The following is a 4,575-nucleotide window of genomic DNA, read 5'->3' as shown; positions in this document are numbered from 1 at the left end:
GCAGGAGTCTGTTCTTCCCTGGAGCCTCCGGACGGACCAGTCCTGCCCCCATCTTGATCTTAGCTCTATGAGACCTGTGTCAGACTTCTCACCTCCAGAACTGTCAGAGAATAAATTTATATTGTTTAAATAAAAAAATTTTTTTTAGGTTAAAGAGTCATATTCTGTGCATGTGTGTTCAGTTGACAAGTTGTGTCCGACTCTTTGCAACCCCATGAACTTCAGCATGCCAGGCCTCCCTGTCCTTCGTTATTTCCTGGAGTTTGCCCAAGTTCATGTCCATTGAATCGGTGATGCCATCCAACCACCTCATCCTCTGTCGCCCCCTTCTCCCCCTGTCTTCAATCTTTCCCAATATCAGTGTCTTTTCCAATGAGTCAGCTCTTTACATCAGGTGGCCAAAGTATTGGAGCTTCAGCTTCAGCATCAGTCCTTCCAATGAGTATTCAGGGTTGCTTTCCTTTAGGATTGACTGGTTTGATCTCCTTGCAGTCCAAGGAACTCTCAAGAGTCTTCTCCAACACCAGAGTTCAAATGCATCAATTCTTCAGTGCTCTACCTTCTTTAAGGTCCAATTCTCACGTCTGTACATGACTACTGGAAAAACCATCACTTTGACTATATGGACCTTTGTCAGCAAAGTGATGTCTTTGCTTTTTGACACACTGCCTAGATTTGCCATAGTTTTCCTGCCAAGAAGCAATCGTCTTCTAGTTTCATGACTGCAGTCACCATCCACAGTGATTTTAGAGCCCAAATCACTTTAATGTCTGGTTTAAAAGGGTTCTCACATCTGCTTGTGGTTCAGCTGGTTTCCATAGTTGTTTTGGTGGATATACAGGAGAAAGGGCTTCCCAGGTGGCACTAGTGGTAAAGAATCTGTCTGCCAATGCAGGAGCCATAAGAGACATGGGTTCCATCCCTGGGTTGAGAAGGTCCCCTGGAGGAGGGCATGGCAACCCACTCCAGTATTCTTGCCTGCAGAATCCCATGGACAGAGGAGCCTGGCGGGCTACAGTCCATCGGGTCACAAAGAGTCAGACATGATGGAAGTGACTTAGCATGTACTCACAGGAAGAAAAATCTAGCTTTACACACAGATAAAGGAGGATTTTTAGCCTGTTTTAGGTCATCATGGGTAGTTTTCTTTGTCCTACAGCTGAACAGGTCGGAAGGAGGTTTATGGAGGTGGATTGTTCTTTTTCACTTTCTGCTCCATTAAAGGCCATTGGTCCATCTTTGCACTTGGTTTCTTTGCTTGTTTTTGTTAAATGATTTTGAAAATAACTTTGTTTATTTATTTTTGGCTGTGCTGGGTTTTCGCTGCTCTGTGGGCTTTTCTCTAATTGTGGCGAGCAGGGGCTACCATCTGGCTGTGGTGCTGAGGCTTCTCATTGCGATGGTTTCTCTTGTTGGGGAGCACGGGCTCTAAGGCACATGGGCTTCAGTAGTTGTGGCTCGTGGGCTCTAGAGCACACGCTTAATAATTGTGGTGCCCCCTGCTGTGGAAATATTGAGTCCTAACCACTGGACCACCAAGGAAAGAAAACGAAAGGGTTAGATGCTCAGTCGTGACCGACTCTTTGTGACCCCATGCACTATAGCCCAGCCAGGCTCCTCTGTCCATGGGATTCTCCAGGCAAAAGTATTGGAGTGGGTAGCCATTTCCTTCTCCAGGGGATCTTTTCAACTGAGGGATGGAACCTAGGTCTTTTGCATTGGCAGGCAGATTCTTACTGTCTAAGCCACCAGGGAAGTCACTTTGAATGGATCTTTTTTCCATATATGATTCTGACCTTGAAGACCCCCTGAAGGGGTCTCAGTGACCGCCACCCTCAGCCACCCTGGCTTACTCTTTAAGAATCCTTGGTTAAGAATTCTGCATTTGAATCCTGCATTTGAATCCTGGTTCTGCCACTTGTCACAGGGGGGAGCTCAGGCGCCACCTTGGCCTCTCTGTGCCTCACTGTTCCCATCTGTATAAAGGGAGGCTGCTGGCCCCAAGCAAGGGAGGGAAGATGTCTATGGCTTTGGGCTCTGGCTCCCAGGAGTATGAAGGGAGGATGCCCTGCCCTGCCCACTCTTGACCTGCCCCTCAGCAGCCAAATTTGCCGCCAAAGGGCCTTTGCACATGCCATTGTCTTTTCTGGGATCCACCCCTCCCCTTACCCAATCCTCCTCCCTCAGGCTAGCTTTGACTAAGCCATCCTGCATCAGCTTGGACCTCCCCTCTTCCAGGAAGACTTTCTGGATCCCCACCGCTTCTCTCCACATCATGAGTTCCCCCCAGGGCAGGCAGGGCCATGCATGTCTTGTTTTCTGATGTATCCCCAGCGCCTACCAAGGTCAGGTCCGCTACTGGTAGCGTCACGTCCTCCCTAAATAGTAGCAGAAGGAATGAATGAAACTGGAAGGGCCAGGAGATATTTGAACCCAGCCAATGGCTTCCTAGGTCGTGCTCGTGATAAAGAACCCCCCTACCAATGCAGGAGACCTATGAGGCTCAGGTTTGATCCCTGGGTGAGGAAGATCCCCTGAAACAGGAAATGGAAAACCACTCCAGTATTCTTGCCTGGGAAATCCCATGGACAGAGGAGCCTGGCGGGCTAGATTTCACGGGGTCACAAAGAATTGGACAGGACTAAAACAACTTCCCACGCAAGTATGCACGCTGACTGAAACACAATGGGATTTCAGTAAGAATCCTACTAAGTCAGTGTAGCTAGACTACCCCCTTACCCTTCATGTCCCCTCCTGTGATATTCTGTTCACCTCACCTGCTTGCCTGTGCTATGTCAGGAGTGGAAACTGGCTCTATGCTCTCTCTGCCCTTCTGCAATGACTCCTGAGTACAATCCGCTTTTATGTCTTGAACTGTCAGGCACTGGTTTTTCTTTAAGCCCGCCTGCTCTGTGTGACGGCTAGAGTGAGCTTTGTAAAAACCCAGATGGGGGCTTTCCCGGTGGCTCAGGGGTTGAGAATCTGCCTGCTAATGCAGGGGACGTGGGTTCGATCCCTGATCCAGGAAGATCCCGCATGTCTCGGAGCAACTAAGCCTGTGCCCTGCCACTACTGAGCCTGTGCTCTAGAGCCTGGGAGCCGAAAGTACTGAGCCCACGTGCTGCAGCTTCTGAAGCCCGCATGTCCTAGAACCCATGCTCTGCAACAAGAGAGGCCACCACAGTGAGAAACCTGCACACCACAACTAGCGAGTGCCCCTGCTCTCTGTAGGTAGAGAAGCACCTGGACAGCAATCGACCCAGCACAGCCAAAACTAAATAAATACAATAATACTGGGAAAAAAAAAACACCCAAAACCCAGATTGGGGGCTGTCTTTCCTGTTTTAACTCTCCTGTGCCAAACATTCCTCCCATTCTTATTTGCATTTAAAATAAGGTCCAGTGGTTAAGACTCAGGCTTCCAATGCAGGGGATGCAGGTTCAGTCCTTGGTCAGGGAACTAAGATCCCACATGCTGTTCGGTGAGACCAAAGAATAAAAGTAACGTGCTGTCCTCACCCCCAGGCCCTGCCCTCTCTGGCCCCCCATGACCTCCCTCCCCTCCTATTTCACTGGGAGGACCAGCAGTGGCTAAGACACCTGCTGGGAGGGTCAGCCAGTGGTGGGGACATAGCGACTGGTCCGGTTAAGAATTGTTTAACGGACTCATCTAGTGGCTTCAGGCAGGACTGACCTGCTTGAAGGTCAGAGGTCAGGAGAGGTCACTGGGGGCAGTGACCCTCCGTTCAAAGGTGGCCGCCAGGGACAGAGTGTCAAATGCCCAAGACAGGGGTCTTGTCCACTGCCCACCCCCCTTTCCTCACCACTCCAGCCCCGCTGGCTCTCAGTTCCCTCTCAGCAGCGTGGCCGGACCCATGACCCTGAGCTCCATCAGCTGTCCCACAGGCGGGGGGAAAGACAGCTCCGTGTGTGACCTCTGGCCCAGTTTCAGTGGCAAGAATTTCCTGGGAGCCTTGTTGTAGGGCATGCGGCCCAACCATGGGTGACACTGACATTCCCTGGCAGGGCCCTGCTGGGAGGCCTCTGGGTCACTCACCCTGGCACATGGGCTCCCAATACAGACCTGCCTGTCCCCAAAGAGCCCAAGGTCATTGAAAGTGACCATCCCATGCCATTCTGTGAGATTCCACTGATGGGAAACATCCAGAACAGGCCAATCCATAGATACAGAGAGTGGGTTCCTAGTTGTCAGGGGCTGGGGAGTGCCTGCTGATGGGGACAGGGTCTCCAGACCCAGACAGAATACTCTGGGTATTCTGTACAACATTGTGAATGTGCTAAATGCCATTAATGATAAATTTTAAAAATAACTCATTACTCCATTTAGCTCTGGCTTTGCAGTAACACCCAGCTGTAGCCAGTCTGGCCCCAGGCCCTCTCTGTCTGCACTCCTCCAGCCAGTCTTCACTTTCCTGCTCCTGTCTCACCCAACTCTGTCCAGCCTCCAAGCCTTAGCCCTTGCCGGATACCTCTTGGCCTGCCCAAAGGCTTGGCTAACTGTTTCTTCTCTCTGTGATCTCCAATCAGAGAAAACTCTTCCTCCAGGGAGCCTTC

The sequence above is a fragment of the Bison bison genome, unplaced genomic scaffold, assembly GCF_000754665.1.
Source record: "Bison bison bison isolate TAMUID 2011002044 unplaced genomic scaffold, Bison_UMD1.0 scf7180017864492, whole genome shotgun sequence".
In the NCBI taxonomy this organism is placed as follows: domain Eukaryota; kingdom Metazoa; phylum Chordata; class Mammalia; order Artiodactyla; family Bovidae; genus Bison; species Bison bison.
Note: the sequence above shows the minus strand (reverse complement) of the source record.